Source organism: Palaemon carinicauda, chromosome 33 (assembly GCF_036898095.1).
Source record: "Palaemon carinicauda isolate YSFRI2023 chromosome 33, ASM3689809v2, whole genome shotgun sequence".
Classification (NCBI taxonomy): Eukaryota; Metazoa; Arthropoda; class Malacostraca; order Decapoda; family Palaemonidae; genus Palaemon; species Palaemon carinicauda.
The window spans coordinates 75,146,311-75,159,112 of record NC_090757.1 but is presented as its reverse complement, the minus strand read 5'-3'; the positions used below and the strand labels follow the sequence as shown (position 1 = coordinate 75,159,112).

General features: G+C 44.4%; 1 protein-coding gene across 2 annotated transcripts in view; it reads right to left on the bottom strand.

The window, feature by feature from the left end:
* Positions 1-12,802, bottom strand: part of LOC137625988 (dynein heavy chain, cytoplasmic-like) — a 770,344-nt gene that overhangs the window by 653,140 nt on the left and 104,402 nt on the right. The window lies entirely within an intron of this gene.

Below are 12,802 nucleotides of genomic sequence, written 5' to 3'. Positions count from 1 at the left end.
GAATGGAAGGCTGAGATGACCGGCCCGATCGAAAGCCCATCCCGGGACTTCCTCGTACCATCCTTGAGATAATGATCGGTGAATGTCGACTGGTTAGACCAAGTTCCTGCTCGAAGATCCTGAGCTACCGACATGTTCTTTTCAGATGCAAGGGAGGTGCCTAGAACCCTAACATCATGAGCCCTGGGTTCACTTGGCACTGAAAACCCCTTATTTGAGGGAGCTTGCCTAATTCCTTGTCTGACCCAAAAGGAAACTGTATTCTTGGAGATGTTCTTTTTCGTTTTACCCCAGGAAACGAAGAGGTTCTTAATAATAGACGGGCGGAGCTTCGCCGTTCTTTTACGATACTTCCTAATCACCCTGATGGGGCACAATATCAAATCTTCCTGGTTTCCTTCATTTGGGATTGCTGGGATAGTAAAGCTCTCAAACCTCGGAACCCAAACTGACGGATCCTGTGTCTTGGCGACGAAGGAGGGGACTAACTTAAAGGTTATCTCCTTCCATCCACTAGTCTAGAGTGCTCCACCTCATACGATAATCCTTGTAGCTCGCTCACCCTCTTAGCTGAGGCTAGCGCTAACAAGAAGACCGCTTTGAATGTGAGATTCTTGTCTACGATGTCTCTTAAGGGTTCGAATGGTGGTTTTTGGAGCATATCCAGAACTCTTGCCATGTCCCAATTCGGGATTCTTAGGGCAGAAGGGGCCTGATTGCTCGAAAGCATTGATGAGCATGGATATCTGTCTTGAAGAACCCAGAACTATGCCTTTCAGGAGATAAACTTGACCAAGGGCAGCTCGAACTCCCTTAATCGATGGGACTGTCATGGCCAACTTATCCCTGAGATGGGCCAGGAAATCAGGTATAATGGGCACGGATGCTTCTAAGGTTTTTATCTTCTTGTCCTTGCCCACTTAACGCACATGGTCCACTTGGATTGGTAGACGGCCGTAGAGGATTTCCTCAGGTAAAGGGGCATCCTCCTAGCTATCTTGCTTGAGTACCTTTGTCTTTTCAGGAGGCGCTGGATAACCTCCAGGCGCGAAGACGAAGGGCTTGTGGGTTTCGTGAAACCTGAACACGTGGTTGTCTCCATAGGTCTGGTATGTTGGGAAGAGTCCTGGGAGGGAGAGTGGCTTGAGTCTTTAGGTCTGCGAACCACTCTCTCTCCGGTCAACAAAGGCGCTACCAGTCATCTTTAGGTTGGTTGCTGCCCTCACCCTGTTGAGGACTTGACTTATTAGGGAGAAGGGGGGAAAGTCGTACATGTCTAGGTCGTCCCATCTGTGTTGAGACACGTCCTCCATTGCCGCCTTCGGGTCCTGGACAGGTGAACAGAATACGGGGAGTTGTTCGTTCAACCTTGTTGCAAACAGATCCATTACCGGGGGCCCCCTCATCTGAATGATGTCGCTTGCCACTTGTGGGTGCAGGGACCACTCCGACGCTACTACTTGTCCCTTTCTGCTGAGGCCGTCTGCTAGGACGTTCTTCTTCCCCAGAATGAAGCTTGCTGTCAGGTTGATTTCCTCTTTTCCTTCCCAATCCAGGATCTGAAGGGCCAGATTGCACAACTCTTTTGATCTCAGCCCTCCCTCTGAAACAGCAGACTCAGACTGGGAGAAGGTGGCAGCTGATGACGCCCTTCCGTCTGAGAAGCCCTGGCAAAGGATGTCCAGGGTTTCCCCTGTCTTGCATGCCCCGTTTGGTCTAACTTCCAACGTGTGGTATTTACTTTGGGCCTTAAGTCCCTGCAGGAGTTTCGCCGCTCTATAGCCTGTGCTGGAATCGCTATTGCGGGTTAACTCTATGTGGGTTCTTTCAATTCCCACATTCCTGGCCTCAGGGAGGGAAAGTGAGGACTTCTTCTGGGCGGTGTAGGCTAGAAACTTGTTCAAGCCCGAGGTCCATGCCTCCACTCCTGTGGGACGGGTTCCACCAGGCTATTGTAGCCTCTAATCAAGGCGAGTAGCCTCCTATACGCGGAGTCCTCCATCGCCGACGTCGACTCACCAACCACTTCCTCCGTCCTGCGCTGGGGAGAGGCATGGTCACAGGCCCTTTGTATCTTCTTTACGTATGCAACCACGGTTGCATTGTCCGACATCAGGGCCACTGAATTCCCTTTCAAGTCTTCCGTGAAATGTTTGCAGGTTTCCTGGACCGCTCTCATCTCCAGGACATTGCTGTGTAGGGACTTCTCCCTTTCTGTCCAAGTCCACTTCGCTGTCTTTTCCCCAGAGATGCGTTACCCCTCCTCCTTTCTACCCGTCCGTAAACTGGCGTATTTCGGAGGTTGGGAGGACAGCGGCATCCCTTTTAGAGTGTGTGACCGATCCTGCCACCACTCTACGGCTTGTCTGGTTTCTTGCCGGACTGGCACCACTTTGTCCGGGGAACTTCTCTGGTTCCAATTCTCCTTTAAGTTCCATTGAACCCTCCTTAGGTTCTGTCTCCCATGTGGAACTAGCTTCTCTAAGGACACCAGATGTCCTACCAACCTCTGCCCATCCTTCATACTTCTGGGATGTCCTCGAAGGAAGGGAAAGAGTACTTGGTCCAGGTTGTCCAGCCTGTCTATGGATGGGAAAGGCCTTGACCTGTAACGAATCCAGGGTTATTCCCAAGAAAGTCATTCTGTTGGTTTGGGTCAACTGAGATTTGGCCGGTCTTCCAGGGCACCTTGTCCTCCCCCTACTAGGACATCCTCTCGCTAGCCCCAAGTGGACGTCCTTCTAAAGCATAATACTTGCTTTGTGATTTCAGGCCCTGTAGCAGTTTGGCTGAACTGTGACCTTTGGAGGTGTCCCTATGCGGGTAAACACCTTATCAATATGGGTACGCCCAAGTTTACGTCCCTCTCCTCGGAAGGAGCCAAAGATGACTTCTTCTGGACAGGTTCTTCCATAATCCTGTTAAGGCCAGAGCGCCAGTCAACTACTTCTTGAGGTAATGGCTGCTCAATTTTGTGTCCCCTTATCAAGGAGATCACCCTCCAAGATTCACGTCCGTACCCAAGTCCTCCGTCCGGCGATGGGGTGTAGATTCATCACGGGCACCTCTGCTCTGACGGAACCTGCGGCTAAGACCTTCCGGAGAGACGGGCACCTCTGTCACTTAACGAGCCTTTGATAAAGGGACAGGCTCCTCCGTGGAGAGGTGCCATGGAGGGATCCGTGCACGTGTAAAGTCAGCACGGGTCCCTCCGCTCTGACGAGTCTCGCGGTTAAGCCCTTCCACGCGAGACAGGTGCCTCCGTCATTTCGAGCCTTCGAGGAGGGGACGGGCTCCTCCGTGAAGGTGTTCGACGACTCCTTTCGCGGGCTGACTCGTCGAGGCTGCCCCCGCAAAGCCTCCTACAGAGCTCGTGACTGTAGACAGGACTTTGAGCTTACACAGGACGGGAATTGCCGTGGCATCCAGAACCTCCGTCCTATAGGCGGAGTCCTCCGTTGTGACGGTCATAGTCATGGTGGTGAGGGCCTCTGTCCTGTAGGCGGGGTCCCCCGTTAGGACGGGCATCGCCGTGGTGGCGAAGGCCTCCGTCCTAAAGGCGGAGTCCTCCGCTAGGATGGGTCTTGCCGTGGTGACGAGGGCCTCCGTCCTGTAAATGGAGTCCTCCGTTGGCATGCCCTCATTGCCGTAAACCAGGTACTCCGTCCGGGGTTGATGAGCTGTGGCGACGGGCGCCTCCGCCCTAGGTTGTGGACTGAGGATGGGCACTGCCGTGGAGGCAAGAACCTCCGTCCTCCTTGTCTCACTTCGAGGGGGAAGAGGCTTTCGTGGGCTTGCCCGACGGAGCAAGCCGCCCCTGTCGACCGCTCGTATGAGCTGGCTCGACAAGGCTGCCCGTCCGAAACAGCGACTCCCCACACCAGTCGGGTAGAGCCGTCTATTTCGCGGCTTTACGCCTATCCGACGGGGACCTTGACGGGACCCTCAGCTCATTCTACCCTCTTCGCCCGATGTTTCCTTCCTCCTCGAGGTCCTGGACGACGGAACGGGCTCTTCCGTGAAATAGTTCGACGGAGGTGCCCGTCCCCGTCTATCATCTCGATGGGGAGACCTGTCGAGGCTGCCCATCCTAGGACCGAGACCCAAGTCCCTTGTGGAGAGCTTGGTCTGCTGATCTTGTATGGAGGGGAACGGGGACTTCTGTCCCGAGATCCTGTGGGAGACCGCAAGGGGAGTTCCTCCCCACAGACCGATTTCTCTTCGTCCTGTGTCTTCTCCGACGTTCCTCGCTCGAAGGGCCTGACGGATCACGCCCCGATGAGTTTGACTTGCCTTCGTACTGCGACCTCATACCGGACTGTGGCTTCTTGAGGCTACGACGTAATCCTGACGTAGATGGCAGAAGAAAACTCTCTGGAACTGATGGCTTTGCCGGTAACCACGCCGTTGAACGAGCCATGAAGGGGAAGGACTAGCATAGGCCCTCCTCCATGTCCAGTGGGGACCTCAACTGCGTCCTTAGTACATCCCAAGCCAGCGGATCCTCTTGCTGGGACTCTTCTCTGCAGAAGCACCCTCCGTAGCTGACGCGCCTGAGGCCTCTACCCATGAATCTGGTGATAAAAAATGGAACATTATTAGGCCACATGGGGTCCTCCGCCGAGACGCGGTCCCTACAAGAGAGTCGCGTCCCTCGGACCCCCACACACTCACTTGCAGGCGCCTGATCTGCCCTGGACAAAGAAGACTCCCCCACAACATCACTCCCTTGGGAAAGAGGCACCAACTTCTTACACTTCAAGGATTACCTCGTCCCCTACTCTGGGTAGGGGAAGAAGAATGCACTCTACCTGACCCCTCTCCTGCCGACGTCGCAGGGGAGGACAAGCTAGTTTCCCTAGGAGACCTCTTCGAAGCCTTCTTCTTCTTCGTGCCGCATTTCACCCACTGGACCTTGCTCCAATCGGCACATTCGGGACACGTGTCTGACGGCGAACAGGCTTTGACAAGAAAGCCCTACACGATTTCCCGGCTCTAGGAACAGGACAGCGGCGATCGTGCTCCACAGCACAACAAAAAGATCGCTAGACACAAGTATAAAGCAAAGGGAAAGCACTAAAACGCCAGTAATAGCACAAAGGAACGATCATAAAAGAACACAGTTAAGGTACTAATCACTCGTGAAGGAATCGAGACCATGTGGTAACCACATGGTAACGAACACAAAGGGGGTCGCACAGAAAAATGAGGAGCGGCGTGTGAACACGACGCGACCAGAAAACTTACTGGCTGGGTCAAGCGCAAAGCCACACGGCCGACCTCGGGCATTGCCCCCAGGTCACGTTCTCTCCTGCTAGCAGGTCACTATAGAGAATGGGAGTAAGGTAAACTACACAAAACTCTGGTCGTTAGAGAGGAGATGCCAGCAACTCCTAAGAAAGTGTTTCGAGGTAAGTCTCTGTGTCGGAACAAAGAGAGATTCTTAAAAGAATATAAAAAAAAAATTTCCATTGTTAATGAGAGAGAGAGAGAGAGAGAGAGAGAGAGAGAGAGAGAGAGAGAGTGGGGGGGGCAAAGATTTTTTATGTCTCAAGGACTTTTAAGTCAATCCTCAGGGACTCAACATGCTATTTGGTAGGGCGAATTAGTTTAAGGATTTAAAGAGTTCTTACGATCTTGTCGAACTTATTTTTGAACTAGTTTACCTTAATACCATTTACTACATCCGCTGGAAGTCTATTCCAAGTATTTTCTATTTTGTATGTAAAGAAATTTCCACAATGAGTGGTGTTCTATCTTTTCAATTCCAGCTTTTACCTGTTACCTCTGGACTGATCTGTGCTAAGTGTGAATAGATTATTGCAACCTACATTTGTTATTCCTTTAAGAATTTTGAATGCCTCTATTAACTGTCCTCATAGTCGTCAAGTTTGTGGATCAAATAAGTTCAAAAGTTCCATCCTCCATCTATATCTAAATTGCCTTAGCGTTGGGACTAGTTTGGTGGCCATAGCTTGTACTGCTTCCAGTCCATCTATATCCTTCTGAATACTTGGAGCCCAGAATTGGATTCCATATTCTAGATGGGGTCCTACTAGTGATGTATACAGCTGTAGTACGATGTCTGTTTCTGTATTTGAATTGTCTCTTTATGTATCCTATTAGTTTCTGTGCTTTTTTTCCAGCTTTTATATCCTGTTTGGTGAACTTCAGATCCTTGCTGATAATAATACAGAGAACTTCCTCTTGGTCCACACTTTCTATTTCATTACCCAAAAGTGAGTAACCTGAATTGTGGGTTACTACAACATATGTGCATGAATTTACATTCCCCACAATTGAAAGGCACTTGCCATTTTCTGGACCATTCCTCTAGCTTTACTAAATTCTCTCTTAAGGCTTCTACGTTTTCTGAGTTCGCAGCATTTATGCCAAATTTAGTATCATCAGTAAATTTGGCTATTCTGCTAGAATCCTAAATCTCTGTCGTTAATGTAGAAAAAAAATACCAATGGGCCAAGGACGAATCCTTGAGGTACTCCGCTAGTAATAGCTGCCCACTCAGAAGCTTCTCCATTGATTATAACTCTCTGTTTTCTGTGTTAGCCAATCTTCAGTCCATTCAGATGGCTCGTCAATGACTCTTAGCGGTCTAATTTTGACCATTATTTTTTATGAGGAACTTTGTCAAAAGCCTTTTGAAAATCTAGGTACTGTATATGATGTCCATTGCACTGTTTTTGTCCTGATTGCTAAACATATTGTGTAAAAATTTTATTAGAGAGAGAGAGAGAGAGAGAGAGAGAGAGAGAGAGAGAGAGAGAGAGAGAAAGTGTTACAAGGATTTTTGATGTCTCAAAGAATTTTGAGTACATCCTCGGACACTCCATTTGCTCTTTGATAGAGCTATATAGTTAAAGTTTAAGCATTCAGACACTTCTTATGATCTTATCAAACTTATTCTTGATCTTGTTTACCGTGCTACTGTTTACTACATCCGCTGGAAGTCTATTCCAAGTATTTGCTAATTTGAATGTAAAGAAACTGCAACATTGAGTGGCGTTCTATCTTTTCAATTCCAGTTTCTATAAATTACCTCTGGACTGATTTGTGCTGTGAAAAGATTGTTGTTATCTACATTTGTTATCCATTAAGAATTTTGAATGCCCCTATTAACTGTCCCCTAGTTGTCAAGTTTGTAGATCAAATAATTTCAAACGTTTCATCCTCCGTCTATATACAAATTGCCTTATTGTTGGGACTAGTTTGGTGACCCTAGCTTGTACTACTTCCAGTCGATCTATGTCCTTCTGAATACTTGAAAGACAGAATTGAAATTCGTATTCTAGATAGGGCTTACTAGAGATGTGTACACCTGTAGTACAGTGTCTGTTTCTGTACTTGAATTGTCTCTTTATGTAACCTATTAGTTTTTGTGACTTCTTCTCAGCATTTATGCTGTTTGGTGAACTTCAAAACCTTGCTGATAATAATACCGAGATCTTCTTCCTGGTTCACACTTTCTATTCCATTACCCAGCAGTGAGTAATCTGAACGTGGGTTACTATAACCTATGTGCATGACTTTACATTTCCCACAGTTGAAAGGCATTTGCCATTTTCTGGACCACTCTCCTAGCTTCAACAGATCTTCTCTTAAGGCTTCTATGTCTTCTGGGTTCACAGTATTTATGCCTAGTTTAGCATCTTTGGCAAATTTGGCTATTCTACTAGTTAATCCTAAATCTATGTCGTTAATGTAGATTAGAAATAGCAATGGGCCAAGGATGGATCCTTGAGGTACTCTACTTGTAACAGCTGCCCACTCTGACGGTTCTCCAAAAATTACAATTCTCTGTTTTCAATTTGTTGGCCAATCTTCGATCCATTCAGCTGGCTTGTCATTGATGCCTAGTGCTTTAATTTTGACCATTAACTTTCTATGCGGAACTTTGTCAAAGGCCTTTTGAAAATCTAGGTGTATGATGTCTATTGCCCTGCTTTTGTCATAAATGCTGGACATATGGTGGAAAAATTCCTAACGATTTGTCACACATGATCCCTTTTGTCTGAAACGATGTTGGCTGTCTATCAGAAGATTGTTTTTCTCTATATGTTCTACCATTGAATCTACTACAATTGAATCAAAAATTTTGCAAGGCACTGAAGTTAGACACATAGGTCTGTAGTTGCTAAGTTCTTCTTTTAGTTCCTTCTTGTAGATTGGAGGAACCTTGCCTAGTTTCCATCCTTGTGGCGCCTTTCTTTCATTGTCTGTCTTTCGGAACATTTTGTAAAAGTTGGGGGTTATCCCCTCCTCTAATTCTATAATCCTTCTTGGATGTACAGTATATCATCTGGACCTGGTGTCTTAAACTTGCTGAGTCCTTGTATTTTCTTTTTGACATCATCCACTGTGAAGGTGATTCGATTTAATGGTTGTGTCCCTTCATATTTGATAGCTGGTTTGGGGAGGGGCGTTGATTCTTCCTTAGTGAATACAGTTGTGAAATATGCATTCATCAGTTCGGCTTTTCCCAAATCACTCGTTATCAGATTACCCTCAGAGTCTCTTAATGAGCTAATGTTGTTTTGGATTGGTTATCTATTGTTTACATATGCAAAAAATAGAGTTTTCTTTACTAGTGAAGCCACTCTTTTCTCTTCATTGATCTTGGCCTTTCTATCTAGTTTGTCTACTTTTCGGTTAACTTCTTGTACTTGGAAATTTCATGAACTGAAGGCTGTGGACCCATTGATTTATGATTTGCTGTCTCTACTAATTGTTGCATTGGCCCTATTTCTGTTGAATCACTTAGGTTGTGCAGTTCCATTTGGTAAAATTTTTCTATGCAATATACATTTGGCCCTTTTTTCTTTACATATTTCTAAAAGAAGTCCCATTGTGTATCTACGCTCTCTGTTTTGCCTTATTCTAAATTTTTGGTTTATTTTTTCAGTTTTATCCAGTTACTACGTCTGTAGTCTAACTTTTTTATAACTTTCCTTTCGCTTAGATGACGAATATTTACCTGAAACCTAACTATTTTGTGGTCACTTTTGCCAATATTTTCACCTACTAAAACACTGGATACTAAATTTTCTTCTGTTGTTAGCACAATATCGAGTATAGTGTTACCCCTGGTTAGTTTATCGACCAACTGATGGAGGGATTCATTGTTGACAAATTATAGTAGCCAATATCCCTGTGTTTGATGTAAAATTCATAGTGTTCCAGTTTCCTGCTGCAATGAAGTCTCCCATTAGGACAGGTAGCTTATTGTTAACTTCTTGTCCAAGTAGTCTGTACAGCTTTTCCTCCTGTTCTTGTGTTTGATGTGTAATGACAGAAATTTTTCATTTCAATGAATGGTAATTCTTGTAGATTATTGGTCTTAATAAACAAATTGGTTTTCATCTCATCAAAATGTTATGTTAGCCACACGTGGTTGAGATGGTGTAGGATCGAGTGTGCATACGCAGAGGCGTAGAGAGGCGTAACAAAGGAGTAGTTGTGTCTGCGGTTGAGAGTTTGTGATTGAGTGTACAAGGTAAACAAAGGCGTAGCTGTGCGAGGTAAGCTCAGAGTGCATTTGTGGCTATCTTTTTTAAATGTAATAACAGAATTATCAAATAAGGTTACAATAATTTTGCCATCATGGAAACTGCTTCATGCTGCGCATGCATGTGGTTGGAATTCTGCCACCAACCTTGAGTTAAGATGTGCAATATTATTCCAAGATTTGTTTAAGTGTTTATTCTTGAGTTGCCAAGCTAACTGTGCAGCGTAACCAGTAGGTTAGGTAACAGTACAGTATAGCCTAGACTACAAATTGCTTGTTGCTTGACATAGGATCGTTGTCCTAAATGAAGACTTTGTATTACTGGGTACCAGTTTGGAGTACCTGTCATGTACTAGCACTTGTAGAAGTAAGAAATAAAAAGACCCCGGGAACCAGCTTTTCCCTCAACCTCCACTACACACAAAGATCCGTCCTTCTCCACAGCAAGAGTTAAGTTTAACCTTAAGTCTAGGCTTACAGTATTAGCCTATGCCTATGATGTACACGGTATTAGCCTATGCCAAGGTTTGGTTTGTTATAGATAGGCTAGCCAGGAATAAGTTGATTGTCCTAAATTGAATGGTAGCCTCCGAATGTAAGTCAGGACAATTGACGACGGTAAGAGTTTAAGCAAAAAGTCATGTGTGATACGGCATGACAGATGTGGTCGTCTGTATATTACTAGTATGGATATGTTTTTTCTATGGTGTTAGTATTTGCACTTGTCACTTCACATTCGGTTTCTAATTCAATTTCTAAGGGGTTTAAGTAATTTTTATTATTACTATTATTATTATTATTATTATCATTATTATTTGCTAAGCTACAACCCAAGTTGGAAAAGCAGGATGCTATAAGCCCAGGGTCTCCAACAGGGAAAAATAGCCCAGTGAGGATAGGAAACAAGGAAAAATTAAATATTTTAAGAACAGTAACATCAAAATAAATATCTCCTATATAAACTATAAAAGCTTTAACAAAACAAAAGGAAGGGAAATAAGATAGAATAGTGTGCCCGTGTACCCTCAGGCAAGAGAACTCTAACCCAAGACAGTGGAAGACCATGGTACAGAGGCTATGGCACTATCCAAGACTAGAGAATAATGGTTTGATTTTGGAGTGTCCTTCTAGAAGAGCTGCTTATCATAGCTTAAGTCTCTTCTGCCCTTACCAAGATGAAAGTGGCACTGAACAATTACAGTGCAGTAACCGCTTGGGTGAAAATGAATTGTTTGGTGTTGTCAGTTGTATGAGGACAGAGGAGAATATGTAAAAAATTGGCCAGACTATTCAATGGGTTTGTAAGCAAAGGGAAAATGAACCATAACCAGAGAGAAGGATACAATGTAGTACTGTCTGGCCAGTCAAAGTACCTCATAACTCTTTAGGGTAGTATCTCCACGTTTTTTGGTAAGGTGATTCTTCTTGAAAAGCTTAAAACCTGGGATTTTGTATTCTCTGATAAAAAGCTTTGCCTTTTCTTGAATCAAGGTCTCGGTAATGCCTATGACGTCTAGTTCCTTACTAGCTATCGTTGCCCTGAAGTTTTCCATTTTGTTTCTAACTGACTGCGCATTGAATTGTGCCACTCTGAGGAAATTTTCTATCGTTATTTCTCTTCCTCTGTGGATTTGCTAGTTTCCCTGATTTACTAGTGTTTTAGTTTTACTTTTATCTGTATATTCAAAGTTTTCCGCCAAATTTCCTCTCCTTGTTATTAGAGGATTTTCTAAGGCCCTAGTTTGTTCTTGGTCTACTGTTCTTAAGTAATTGTACAGGGTGAGATAAAGTTGGTTTCCTTTTCCTCCAAAGTGTATTCCATCTCTTGCCGTAGAAAGTGTCCCAAAAGATCTATAAATTTAATTTTCTTTCTCTGGCATAGGCTATGGCCTTAAGCCTTTCATTTATCCCTTTGGCCTTACTGGGGGTAAAGTGACTGACTTTAAGACTTGGGAGAATACCTATAACTATAATATTATTGGTCTTGTTTATAGCTGTTTCAACAGTTTTTTTCTAGTTGTTTAACCAAAGGTTCTGTTTGGCCAGCAGAATTCTTTTTTAGGAATAAGTCATTTCCATTCGCCAAAACAATAATAGTGGTGGTCTTGTTCTTTGCTACAGTTTTACCAACTACTACAGTGATGCCTCGCAACACAAAATCAATTGGTTCCATAAGGGCTTTCATAAAGTGATTTTTTTTTTGTGTAGCGAGTCGCCTTTTGCATGTAAAACACCACATTAAATAATTATAAAAAGGATGTGCACCACATTTAATAATAAATTAACATTGATATTCTGAAAAAGAAGAGTTTAATTAGAGCAAATAGTTAGAAAAACAGTAAGAAAAAAGTAGAACCTTACCTTTGGAGGGAGGCGATGTCCGAGAGCGAAGTGCGGGGCAGTAGAGGAGGATGAAAACGGCGGAAAACATTAACGTACAAGTGGCAGAAAACATAAACACTTAACTTTACAAAACAGATTTATAAATAACAGAAAACATTAACACTTAATTTTAGGAAAAGCATCTACAAATGGCAGGAAATATTAACACTTAACTTTATGATACACTTGAAATAAAATTTCTCTTTCTTTCCTTTTTCTATTTCTTATTTTTTACTTTACGTTTTCTATTATCTGAATTTAATTACACTACATATTTTCTTCATCACTGCCACTTTTCTTTCGTTTCTTAGCTGGCGCTTGGTCTGCTTCTACCATAGGCCTCTTAGTAAAATATTCGTCCAAAGAAGCTTGTTTCTGCCTGCTTTTTAAAATTTTCCTGAAATAATTCAGGCAAACTTCATTACAGTGCTCAAGCGTACGACCTGTTAGAATTTTTTCTGGGCGTCTCTTTTCTACGCGAGCCACCATTTTAAAGTAGCCATGTAGACCCTCTTTAATTTCTGCCATTGTCAGTGGGTCATCCTCCTCGCCCACGCTGTGCTCTTTCTGAACGATGTTCACTCGCATGGCCTCCAACTCCTTCAGGTCATCTGTCATAAGTTCCTCTTGGTGCTCCTGGATAAGTTCATTGATGTCTGCATCATCAACTTCCAGACCTATGGACTTCCTGAGTGTAACGATCTCGGCAACTTCAGATTGAGCAACAGATTCAGGATCGTCAACATTTTCAAAATCCTCTTCAATTTGGTCTGCGTGGAAGCCCTCCAAATCTCATGCGGAGACGGCACCAGGCCACAGCTTCTTCCAAGCAGAGTTCAAGGTGCGCCTCAAAACCTCCTGCCAAGCTTGATCAATCATTTTGAGGCATATGACAAT